At 47.0% G+C, this 13,240-nt stretch overlaps 1 protein-coding gene and 1 long non-coding RNA gene across 34 annotated transcripts in view; one reads left to right on the forward strand and one right to left on the reverse strand.

The window, feature by feature from the left end:
- Positions 1 to 4,163, reverse strand: part of ZNF644 (zinc finger protein 644) — an 85,881-nt gene extending 81,718 nt beyond the window's left edge. For 11 of the 33 annotated variants that reach the window (XM_053244396.1, XM_053244366.1, XM_053244368.1 and 8 more), the window contains exons 1-2: positions 3,779 to 3,884; positions 2,544 to 2,602 (exon numbers count right to left, since the gene is read on the reverse strand). The gene's annotated coding sequence lies outside the window, so the exon portion shown is untranslated. Of the gene's footprint in view, positions 1 to 2,543; positions 2,603 to 3,029; positions 3,595 to 3,778; positions 3,886 to 4,036 lie in introns of those variants that run through there. The other 22 variants (XM_053244395.1, XM_053244367.1, XM_053244387.1 and 19 more) reach the window with 8 other exon arrangements.
- A 46-nt stretch (positions 4,164 to 4,209) lies between these two features.
- LOC128322673 (uncharacterized) lies at positions 4,210 to 12,648 on the forward strand. Its single transcript, XR_008305874.1, has 2 exons — positions 4,210 to 4,344; positions 12,354 to 12,648. It is a non-coding gene; the product is annotated as an uncharacterized LOC128322673 (long non-coding RNA).
- Positions 12,649 to 13,240: the final 592 nt, after the last annotated feature.

Consider the following 13,240-nt stretch of genomic DNA (forward strand, 5'->3'; position numbering starts at 1 on the left):
AAAAAAAATCATTGATTTTTATCCACCCTGCTAGTGATTTAAATCGTGATTTAAATCAGTTTGATTTAAATCAAATCCACCCTGCTGGGAAGTACATGCAGGGAGCACTGGGAGATTTAGTCCTTTCCCTATAGAACTCTATGGGAAAGGACTACACCTCCTAGCGCTCTTCACACACACACTCACACACCCATTCCAGCTGTTGCTGGGGCAGTACAGGTCTCTGCTTCCTATAAAGGAGGCCCTCTCTTGCACCAGAAGTGCACAGTACTGTGCAGAGATGGGCATGTTGCAGAGATGGGCATGTTGCAGAGATGGGCATGTTGCCTGCTTCCTCATGGTTCTGAAGAGGTGGTGTGTATTATTCGGCTTTGGATATACCAAAACATAGCCTTGCCTACTTACTGCTTCCCCTTTTTGACAAAGGTTTGTCCAACATATTGTTACAACACAGAAGGGATTAACACAACACAACACATAAGAACAGCCCTGCTGGATCAGGCCCACGGCCCATCTAGTCCAGCATCCTGTTTCACACAGTGGCCCACCAGATGCCGCTGGAAGCCACAGACAGGAGTTGAGGTCGTGCCCTCTCTCCTGCCATTACTCCCCTGCAACTGGTACTCAGAGGCACCCTGCCCTTGAGGCTGGAGGTGGCCCACAGCCCTCTGACTAGTAGCCATTGATAGACCTCTCCTCCATGAAGTCATCCAAACCCCTCTTAAAGCCACCCAGGTTGTTGGCTGTCACCACATCCGGTGGCAGAGAGTTCCACAAGTGGATCACGCGTTGTGAGAAAAAGTACTTCCGTTTGTTGGTCCTAGACCTCCTGGCAATCAATTTCATGGAGTGACCCCTGGTTCTAGTGTTGTGTGAGAGGGAAAAAAATCTTTCTCTCTCCACTTTCTCCATGCATGCATGATTTTATAGACCTCTATCATGTCTCCCCGCAGACGTCTTTTTTCTAAACTAAAAAGCCCCAGGTGTTGTAGTCTTGCCTCATAAGAAAGGTGCTCTAGGCCCCTGATCATCTTGGTTGCCCTCTTCTGTACCTTCTCCAGTTCAACAATGTCCTTTTTAAGATGTGGTGACCAGAATTGTACGCAGTACTCCAAGTACTCCATGTGAGGCAATACAATACAAGATGGGAGACACAGGACATATTTGGTGTCTATCAAAAGGTGTTAACATGTATAATACGATGAGAACATATGTATGTAATTGTAAATGAAGTAGGAATATGTTTGGAAAAATAGGGATTAATTCGTGAACTCAAAACTGGGGCAGGAACACAGGAAGTAAGAGCATGTGATGAGGATAACCCAATGAGATGCCTTGATTGCAGCAACCGAGAACTAAGGGTTTGCACTTACTGGAGAAAAGAAAGGTGGGAGGACGACACCATTATTGTGCACTGAAAAGCATGTCCCCCATGCTAATGCTCAGGCAGCTTTTATAGAAGGCAGGGTTTAATGCATCTTCAGGGCACCAGGCAGAGTGCAGCAGTCTTCTAGCCTAGTCCAGACCCTGAGAATGAGATGGCTCTCCAAGGCCTAGGAAGCCTGATAAGAGTCTTCAGGCCAGGCAAATAGGGAGCCTAGTGGGGGGGGGGCGGACTCACTGGGAGGATGTTCCACTTCTGAACTGGCTCTGGGGCTTCCTGCTTTGCAGGGGATTAAACATGTACAAACATTAATGTCAATGTTTGGGAGATAATTTCTCTCTCGGAGGCATTATCCTAAAGAAGAACTCCTCTTAGGGGAACTGAGGGTGAGACTAAAGGCTTTACAGAGAGCCTCCAACATATTAGTGAAAAATGTCAAGCATCAGAAAAATAGGTGGTGTGTGAATGTGACACAGGCAGACATTCTCAAATGGGAGGTTGGTGGAGGGATTCCAGTCCAATAATGAATGTGACTAGTAACCTATACGTATGGAAGTAATTTGTGATAGAAGACAGTAATGCCATGGTAAACTGAGCTAGACATGTGGACGATGTGAAGTTATGAGAATCCTCTTGTTGAATACTGAAGATCAGGATCATATTCCATTTCAAACATGGACAGAGAACAAGTCAGCCCTGTAAGGGATAGCTTGCTCAACCCCACTGTGTAAATAATTATAAATAATGTACCTTATTTAAATTTTCCCATGTAAACGAGAACTGAACTGTTGGTTGTGTGCACCAACTCGGTTAGTGAACACGAGCCAAGCCAAAGAACTTCAACTGCACCTAAACCTCCCCCCCCCCAATTTAATGGTTTGACTTGCTGCCCACCTGTCCATGGAGAAGCCCATATATAAACCAGATCTCTTAGGCCCAACACTTTGCACTGAGCCAGCAACTATCATATAAAATGATTGCAATGCTGAATTTTTCTCTTCAGTGTTCTCTTTTAAGAAAAATATAGCATTGTTTTGGTGCACTGACAGCTTTTCCAAGCATATTTTTGTCTGCCTATCTGTGCTTTCCTTACCATTCTGTTTTCATACCAGGTACAGGCAATATAATACAGTAAAACTGTGATCTTCCTAAGTCTTACCTACACTAAGTCAGCAAAATTCTTCTGTCCCAGATTCTTTCACATCTTGAATCTTGCATCTATTTAGGAGAAACATATAGTAAGGAATTCCAAATATTAGTTCTCCAACCAAAGCATAATGTAAGTAATTACATAAGAATGTCTATAAAACAAGTCATATCACAAAAGTCTAGGATTTCCTAGCCAATGTATTAACATCCTCCTAACATAAGCACACTACCAAATAAAGAAAAGGGCAACAGGTGCATATAAAAGCTTGGACAAATTTTAACATACAACAGCTCAACATGCCCCAGGAGGCAATCTGCAGGACGTTACTGATCCATTCCTAGTGCCACTTAAGTTAGTCATGACAACACTATTTTTAAACCCCATTTTGCATGTAGTAGAACCTCGCTACCACATTTTCGGAAGTTGAAAATCGAACATGAAACACACACGAGCAACCTTATTAAGTGTTACTCTCACAAAAGAGCATGTACTCACTAGAGCACATCGAGGAGACTGGGCCACACACTACTTTTTGTCCAGCGCCTGAACTCGGCAAGGAGTCACAGAACTGAGAAGAGAGCAGCCGGATCCTAAGAACGTTTACGAAAAAGAAAAACGGTTTGTGGCCAGCGGGGTTTACCGCCAAGCAAGCAAGTGTGCGCAGGACCGCAGTCTTCACGACCATACTATTTGGGGTGGTTTGCAAAGGGGTCAAAGCGGAGGCGGATCTGAAGTGATGCCTAAGCGACCAAGACCCAAGTGCTTCCCCCTCCCCCGCCGTAGTTAAGAAGTCACCCCGTCTTCGGGAGCAGGAGGCGAGAGAGGGAGGCAAGGCAACGAGGGTCACCCAAGGTGGCCTAGGCTTCGCGCACTATGCGACTTGTAGGAAGTGATCCCCATCCGCCGCCAGGGCGACCTCCCTCACTCCGTGGCCTTCCTGGGCTGGCCACAGCTATTCCTGCTCCGGGCTCCCCCTCGCCCTCCACCCCAAGTTCCTCCTCAGCGGGCAGCAGCGTTCACGAAGTTCCCCGCTTAGCGTTCACTGGCTACGCCGCTTCATGTGACCGAACAAAACCCTCCTCAGCGCAGCAGCTCTTTGTGCCCGGCCCAGTCGGACCCACAGTGGGTTGGAGGAAGGAAGGAAGAGGCTAGTTTTTCTCCCTCGTTCGACTCCCTGACTCAAACTCCGAGGAAAATGAACAGGGCCTGACTGAGAAGCCGCCTTTCCCCGGCGTGCCACTCACCCCGGTGGGACGAGGCCCGGCCTGGCCGAGTCCCTTTGCCGCACCAGCGGCAGCCGCCATGTTCCCTGATGCGACAGGATGAAGCAAGGACCCCTCCCCCCCTTCGCCGCTCTGCCCCCTCCCTCTCGCGCGCGCGCTCCACTCCAACCTCTTTTCAGCCCTCCCCCTCCCTCTTTCGATGTCGCGCGGAATCTCCTTCCCCACTTCCACAGCCCCCACCCACCCCCAAAATAATAATAACCATAACGGAAAACTCACGGGCTCGCCAGGGCGTGCGTCACATCGAGGGGGGGTTACGCGCGGCGTCATGACGCCATCACGCCACCTCTCTGATTCTCGCACTCCACCCTGTTCGGCAACTCAGACGCATGCGCATAGTAGCTTTCTAATAATCCGAGTTTGCCCTCCTTACACGCTTGTTCCCTTAGCTGCCTCTTTCGAGCCTTCGGTTCAAGCAGATGTCAGGCAAGGCTCTGTACTCGTTGACCTGAGGAATAACCCCTCGCCTCCGTTTAGCTGTACTAGGAGCAAGGTTCGAATCTCTGCTAAGACAGGAGGCTTCCTGGGTAGGCCTTGAGCTTGAGCGCTATTTGTTGTCTCTCCGTCGTGCAGCATGATCCTAAATATGCTTACTCAGAAGTAATTCTCACTGATCTAAATAGGAGTGGCTCCTTATTAAGTGCTTGGAATTTTAGCCTTTATTACCCGCAGGGCTGCTGTGAGAATAAGTAACTGTAGAATAAATAACTGTACATAGATGAAGTAAAAGCACAGAAGACAAAAACGCTTGGAAAACCACCTTAAAGGATGGACATCTTACCTTCTGAAGCAGTTTTTCCCCTTCACTGCTTCATGTGTGTACATTATATTGGGGTGCACTTCAAGCTTTAATTGGTATAATCAGTAGCTCAATTATTTAAACATGTGATGGGTCAAATTTTAATTGATGGGGCTAAAACTGAAGGGCACTTTTTCACTCTGGTGTGTTGTGATCATGAATAAATAATAAATATGGCTTAATGAGTGGTAGTATTTGCTTAAGATTAAATCATCTCACTTTCTTCAGTACACATTAAAATATATGGTGTGAGTTTGATACGTGCAAATTGGTTTATATTTAATTGTTTCTTTTTGTTTGTTTTTAACTGTTTTTGTTGTTAATATTTATGTTAGGTTTTAATTCTGGTTTTATTGCTTACTAGTAACTTTAAGCCCATTAAATTAACGGGCGCTAGTAGACCGCTATTGCGTTCTCTGGCCCTCCTCTGGGCGAGGCCGCGGTTCCGCCGCCGCCGCCTCACTCTCTTGCCCTCCCTCCCCCTTTCTACTCCTCTCTCTCACCCTCTCCTCCCTCTCAGCCTCCTGCCCCAGTCCATCCTGCCCTCCCCCCGCCCCACTCCCTCTTGCCCTTCCCTTCCCCCTCCCCCTGCCCCACTCCCTCTGGCCCCTCCCCCTGCCCCACTCCCTCTGGCCCCTCCCCCTGCCCCACTCCCTCTGGCCCTTTCCCCTCTCCCCTGCCCCACTTCCTCTTGCACCGCATTCTCTGGCCCTCCTGTGGGCGAGGCGGCGGCTTCCCTTCCCTCCCCTCCCACCCAACTCTCTTGCCCTCCCTCCCCCTTTCTACCCCTCTCTCTCACCCTCTCCTCCCTCTCAGCCTCCTGCCCGAGTCCCTCCTGCCCTCCCCCGCCCCACTCCCTCTTGCCCTTCCCTTCCCCCTCCCCCTGCCCCACTCCCTCTTGCCCTTCCCCCTCCCCCGCCCCACTCCCTCTTGCCCCTCCCCATCTAGCCTTCTCTGCCCTCCCCCCCGCCTCCTCCCACCCGGGCTCACCGCCTCCCACACAGCGGCATTTGCCTCCCCTGCACCCGAGCACGGCTGGCCCAACGGGCCGCCGTCTTCCCGGGCGGCAGGGCCTGGGCCGAGTGGGCTCTCCGTGTTACCTCAGGGCCGGTCGAGGGAGGTGGCCAGGCCCCGTTCTTCACCGCGCCCTGCTGCCGCCGATGCTGTTGGAGGCCGCAGGCCCGGCACCCACCTGGGCCATGGCCAGAGTCCCTGCCGCTCCTCCAGGGCTCGCCTTTTTCCTGCTCTCCCCACCACCACCAAGCCAACGGGGGAAGGGCCGCCTCCACCTCCTCGCTGTCATCTTCTCCTCGGGCGCTGCGGCTTCCCCCGCCTTCCCTACCCGGCACCCTCACAGAGGCTGTCTCCTCTCCGCTGTTGCTGCCGCCGCGGCCATCTTCCCAGCAGGCGGGGCTTTGGGCCGGGGCCCATCATTCCCAGCGGGCGGGGCTTTGGGCCGGGGCCTTCTCCTCGGCCTGCCACTGCCGACCTCCCCAGCCGGGCCGGGGCCCCCGCCACCGCCGGCCTCCCCTTTCTGGGGCAGGCAGGCCGCCGAGGTCCTCCCGGCTGGGTCATTCGCCTCTGGCCAAGGCCATGGCTTTGCCACCGCCGAGGCCGCCCTGCGTCCTCTGGCTGAGGCCGCAGCTCCGCTGCCGCCTCAGCCAGCTTCCCCCGCCACCTCCTTCCCCCGCCCGGCTTCAGCGGCGGCCGCTTCTTCTCAGCCTGCTACTTGTCCTTCTCTCGGCCAACATGGCGGCCGGCGCCGGCGGCCGTGTCTCCCTTGGCTCTTCTGCGCACGCGCACCACGCATGCCCAGAACAGCCGAGGAAGACACGGACGCAGACACCAGAGACACGGACGGACACACCAGGGATCTTAATATATAGGATTTGTAAACTGCCGTGAGACAGTTGTATGAGGTGATACATAAATGTAATAAATAAATAGTATTTTGTTATGTATACGTAGATTAGTGGTCAATAAGGAATGAAGATGCAGTAGGGATGTGCGAACCGGCTCACATCGAGCCAGCCCAGTTTGGGCAGTCCAAATAGATCCCAGACCAGCCCCTCAAAATGGGGTGCCAATCCTAGTTTGAACCAGATCACCCCCTGTTCTAAGAACTGGCTTGTGGGCCGGCTTCGGGTATATAGTTGTAAAGGGGAATGCAGTTAGGATTCCCCTTTACAAATAAAGGGGATTTCCTAGCCTAAGAAGGGGTTGGGGCTATAAAAGGGGAATCCTTTACCTTTCATTTCCCACCGGTGGGGACAATGGCCACAGCAGCAACATCGGAGGAGGCGGCTCCTCCAACCCCCTTGCCGGCCTCCCAAATGACAGGCCAAGCCGGATGTAACCTGGAGACCAGAACTGGGCCGCCACTGGCCTGGCCTGGCCTGTCATTTGTAGGGTTGCCATGTCCCCTGGAATTTAGGATAGCCCCCGGATTTTGGCTCCTCCACCTGGCTGCTAAATTCTACCCGGATTTCAAATGCACTGCCCGGATTTTACTCTGGATCCAGTTACATGGGAGGGCAGTGAAGGAGGGGAAAGTATACAAATATGTCAAATAAATAAATAAATAAAAATGCAAATTAGTTGCTGCATAATTTGCATAATATGCGAATTAGACCACCAGGATTTGAGAAGCTTGAATATGACAACACTAGTCATTTGGCCAGCAGGGGGTTGGAGGAGCCGCCGTCCCTGCCAGCAGGAAACTAAAGGTAAAGTATTCCCCTTTCGCCGCCCCCACCCTTCTTAGGCTAGGAAATCCTAGCCAGATTCCTTTTTATACCCCCCACCCAGCCGAACCACAAGCTGGCTTGAATATGGTACAGATTCAAGCTGAACTGGCAAAACTGGTTCTGTGCACATCTCTAGGGTGTAGTTGTGTGAATTCTTTGACTTTGGAAATTAGATGCATGTGACGTCCCTGCCCTCTCAAGGGGATTTGATATGCATGTCTTGTAAACCGCCCAGAGATGCAAGTTTTGGGCGGTATAGAAATATTTTAAATAAAATAATAAATGAATGTCGTTGCAAATGTGTGGGTACCATATGACTCATGTGTTGCAGGGAGTAGAAAAAGGAGACCAGTGAAATCAAGTTGAATAGAGTTCCTATTGGAAGACCCATTATTGTAGCATAGACATTTTTTAAAAATACTGATGGAAAACATAATTGAAAAACTGAGTCAAAGAAATTCTGTAAACAATTTGCTACTCTGTAATTTGCTATTCTGTAAATGCTACAGATGAGATCATTTACAGGTGACTACACCATGCTGATTGTTGTGCAGGTTGAAGAGCCCATTGTTTGAAAATGGTTCTTGAGAACAATCTGTGCTTTTTATTAATACTTTTTCAGACAGGATAAACAGTTAATTAATTAATTAACAATTAATACATTACAGCAAAGACACAAAAGCTGATAAAATTTTCATCTTTAAGCATAATAATATTTCCCTCTCTCAACTTTATATAGTATATAAATTCCTATCACATTCCTCAACCCCCCCCTTTAATAAGCAAATAACACAATGAAACACACAGACACAAAAACCAAGAAAAAGATTTTAGTCATAGGATCAATATTTTCTACAAAAATCTCTTTCACAATAATAATTTCCATATTACCTAGAACTTGTCATGAGCTTCTTTCTTAAAATAAGCAGTATATATATTTAATTCTCTTAAACGTTCCCATTGCTAATCCCATGCGTGGCTCTTGTGAGAGTTCCTGAGCAAGCTGCGGATTAGCCATGGGGATAGGAGGAGAAGCGGCTGTCACCAGCCTGGCTGGGCACGGAGGAGAAGTGGCCATTGCCAGTCCAGCCGGACATGCAGGGGAAGCGGCCACCGCCCGACCAGCCATGCAGGAGAAGTGGAGGCCACCAGGCAGCCATCAAGGAGAAGCAGCCGCCGGCCAGTGAGGAAAAGCAACTTGGCCATCGAGGGAGAACAGGCTCAGTGGGTGGAGAACGTAATGGGGCTGGGGGTGTGTGTGTCATGGCTCAGACTTCTGACTCAGAAGAGTCAGAGCAGGAACGGGAAGATTTGCCTGCTAGTGAGGGCTCAGAGGTACAGCAACATCATTTGGCAGGGAGACCAGACTTTGGAGCTGAGGATTTGGAACAGCTACCAGACATAAATCCTGAGGAGGAGGAGGAGGCTGGGATTTCACCTGTCTTGAGAAGATGTCTCAAAAGGAAAGCTCAGTGGGAGTCACGCTGGCACAGGAGATGACAAGAGAGGAAGTGCTGACTCAGGGAAGCCTGGTTGGCTGCTGGTTCTCTTGAGCCATATATATTTAGTAGTCTGTGAATTGCTCAGATGCTGTTAGCAACTTTTGCTGACCGCAAACTGTATGCTATTTTGAATTCCTAACTTTTCTGAGTTCCAGTTTGCCCTTGTTTGTGCTTTCCTGCTTTGTTCCGTTAATTCCTTGTTCTGGTGTCCTTCGTTCTTTTCATTCCTTGCTCTGTGTTTTCTTTTCAGTTATTACTCAGTTATTGTTAGAGGGGGGTACCTAGTTCAGTTCAGGTGACTTGATTCATTTACTATTTTTTTTGTGAGCCTTTTGTTTTCCTTTGTGCAGCTTCACTGCTACTTTCTGTTAACTCACAGTGCTGAAGGGGGTTGTAAATCCTGTTGGGTTAGCCGAGCTAACAGATTTACAACAGCGGGGGAGAGAAAGACATGGGACTGAACGGGGGGGGGGTGGGGGGAGAAAGAAATGAAGATGGGGGGAGGAGAGACAGGGAAAACTAGGGGCGCAGATGCTCTGTGCCAGGTCAGCTAGTTTTAAATACTTTTAAATATGAATACTGTTCAATACTACCCCTGTATTTCACATAACCAAGACCTGGTATTCCATTACCCCAGTTGCAACAACATCTTTCCTTTCTACACCCCCACGGACAGAGACATAGCTCCAGATCACAGAGATGAGTCACAGAATGAGTGCCTCCCATGTGATCCAGGGCAACTTGTAATTCCAGTAACATGGGAAGCAGTGGTGCAGCTGTGGCTCCCACACTATCAGGCAAGACAAGTATCAGATCTGAATGCCAGGACATTTCACCTTCCTTAGCGGACTGAAAGACTCATGACTAGTTCCATATTCTCCAGGTATAGTGTGATATCTAATATGTATGGGGGGAAACTATGGCCTTCAAGTTTCTTAAAATTATTTAATATGGCCTTAGGTAATTTGGCTCTACTGGCATCTATAGCACTGTGTCACAGATGACTACTGCAGAAATTACTACTGACATAATTGCAATTAAGTACTGATAAATCACAGATGACACAGTTATAATGTGTTATATATAGATAGATATAGATATTATAAATTGTTGCCTCATGTCAAGCATTTATCCAATAGCAATGATCAGCTGCGAAGTAATAAGCCTATCACATGTTGAAATTCACCTGCCAACCAATAGCTTTCATTTAACTGAACTTGATTCAGCCTTTGCTATCTGAGGATTACAATACTGAACTTACACTTCTTGAGACTGTAGGAGTGGAAGCCCAACTAATCACTAAGGATCCATAATCAGCTTAGCACATAGTACTGAAAGGATTTTTGAAATTCACTGTATTCATTTTAAGGATGATCTAGTTATATAATCAGAGTATGCTCTCATCTCTGATGCATCGGACACAGCATGGTCTCTTACCAAACTCTGCTGCTGCATTTTAATGTCCACATGTCACTTGGCAGTACATCTTCTGGAAAATACTTAAAATTTCTCTAGCAGGACATTTGCCAAATTATACAATTTTTTTAAAAAGTGAGCATTATATATATTTTTTAATGTCTGCTTTTTTAAAATCCAATTTGATTAAAAACTTTTGAGGGATATAGCTGATCCAAGTTACAGCTAGTAAATATACTAATACTATTTGTATGTTTCTTTATTATAAAGAATAATACGAACTGTTTTGGAAACAGTGGGCTGGTTCTTATGATCGCGTTAATGTTAAATGGGAATCTGAAATTTCTGCTGTGTGTACGTTCCCAGAGACTGTGTCATGAAAACTCAGGATTTTTCACCAATCTCTGTTTTGCAACATGCCAACCCAACATGAAGTCAAGATCATCAAGCCAGCTTTAGATCCTGATTACAGATCTCAGCTCATGTCAGGCTGACACATTGCCAAGTGGAGATCTGCAAAAAAATCCTGAGTTCTCATGACACACACTGCAGAAGCATTCACACAGCAGGAATCTCCTTCCCATCTGACTAACTTTAAATCAGTTGTGAGAACCAACCCATAATGTACGTACCAATCTGCTCTTTCAAGCTCAATGCAGGTGGCAATTTTAAAATGTGATAACCATATTTATTTATTTATTTTATTGTTAATTTTATATACCGCCTTTCATTAAAACAATCCCAAGGCAGTTTACAGCAAAATTTAAAAAACAAGATATATATGTCAGCTAAAATATACAGCTAAAATAAATTCGTTTGCATCTGACTTTCACTTTTTGGAGTCAGATACATTTAATTGTTGTTTTTCTTAGCCACCTAATGGTGCATCGGGAAAGCAACCTGCCTAGAGAGCAGGAGGCTGTTGGTTCAAATCCCCACTGATGTGTTTCCCAGAATATAGGAAATGCCTATATCGGACAGCAGTGATATAGAAAGGTGCTGAAAGGCATCATCTCATACTGCACGGCAATGGTAAACCCCTCCTGTAGTCTTCCAAGAAAACTACATGGTTCTGTGGTCACCAGGATTTGACACTGACCCAGCAACACTTAGCCTAAACTGAATGCAGAAGTGGTCAGCTGAATGCACGGATTAGTACACCAAACACTTCCAAACAATCAACCACTTCACCACTTCCACATTTAGCCCATGCTAACCAAAATAGATAGAAAACACTTCTGTGTGTTTGGAAAGACAGAACTAAGGCTTGATCCCATCCACTGCTACAGTAGAATAAGCAGAGGACTGCTCCTCAGCAGCTTGTGGCATCCTATCCAGGCAACATTTTGCTGCTTTTAAAAAAAATCAAAATAAAATGCTTTTGATATACACACACAGAGAAAAAACTAAGTCCCACCCTCAATGGGACTTAAATGTAAAAATCTTTGCTTCATTTTTCTGCTGCACTATGGAAATGAAGTTTGCTGGCCCTAAAAATGTAGGGTGAGGAACAGGTAGAGATTCTGCACACACACACACACGCGCGCGCGCACGCACACACACACACACACACACTTTGTACTTTGATAAAGCCATTGGCATGGGGCTCCTGAACAATGCAGGAGATATCCCCCCAATGGGAAATGTCTGGTATAGGTGATGGAGCTACAGTCTCCAACTCCTCCTTCATTAGTTCAGGCAAGGAGTCTTTTTGAGTATCCTGTACTGGGTACAGACACTCAGTAGTGGCCAATTGCTGAACAGTATATCTGGACAGAAAGATGGAATCCTGACTGATAGGGGCATAGTTATAATTGAACAAAGTGGGGCGGGGGGAGGGATTCCCTTGGCTCCTGTGGAAGGGGGGTGGCCACCAACTAGGTGGAAACTCACTCTTCATTGTTGCTGTATTAATATATGAAGTGACTGTAGTAGGCATAATGTTAAATAAATATTTCTGAGCCAGGAAAATGTGTGTGTGTGTATCTGCGTGCATGGGAAATGTGATATTTGCATAAGAGTGAGAGAAAGTGCATGCCAATAATGTTTTGTTTTTCACCATGTCCTTACAGCTCTTCTGCAATGAGGACAGGGGTAGCAGGAGGGATGACCCAGGGGCCCATTTTCACTTCTTGTCCCTGGGCCCTCTCCAACCTTGCTATGCCCCTACTGATGGGCCGCTATGCCCCTACTCAAGAAAGGAGGCAGCCAGGCGAGTGAGTTCTTGTCCTCAGCTCCTGAAAAGACCAACAACCTGAGACGTATTAATCTTATGTAATTTCCTTGTTTTAATATTGTAAACCGCTTTGGATGCCTTTGTCAAGGCAGATAGGAGGTATAAAATGCAATAAATAATAAATAACTCCACCCACCTTGCTCGTCAAACCCATCCTAATACTGCACCAGGAAAAATGGGGGACATTGTTGGGAGAGATTCAGACCTTCCCCTCATCCTACCAGATCTCCATAACTTGTGTTTATCAAGGATCAAGTCCCGGATGGTGGCTGTTTTAACATTAACCAACTTAACATTTAATAGAAACACCCACAAGCTCAATGAATTGCTGATATGCCTAGCAGTGCCAGAGGAAGGACTGGGAAGTAGAATAGCTTGTAATTGTCTAGCACACCTTGCCCTAATTTTGGCTGTCCAGCTTCCAAGGTACCATGATTGTGAAATTATCACCAAATAAGGCTACTGGCTCTCAGTACATGACTAGTTGCAACTTCAGCTGGATTAAGGCCAATGTATTTTAATATTGTTTTATTGATTAATGCTAGTACCGTTTAACTTTTATTCTTGTTTTATTGTAAGCTGTTAAGAATTAACTTAGCAATCAAAGAGTGGGGCATATATTTTCAAATCAACAAACATTATTATTATTATTACATTTATATCCCGCTCTTCCTCCAAGGAGCCCAGAGCGGTGTACTACATACTTGAGTTTCTCTTTCACAA

The sequence above is a fragment of the Hemicordylus capensis genome, chromosome 4, assembly GCF_027244095.1.
Source record: "Hemicordylus capensis ecotype Gifberg chromosome 4, rHemCap1.1.pri, whole genome shotgun sequence".
NCBI classification, from domain to species: Eukaryota; Metazoa; Chordata; class Lepidosauria; order Squamata; family Cordylidae; genus Hemicordylus; species Hemicordylus capensis.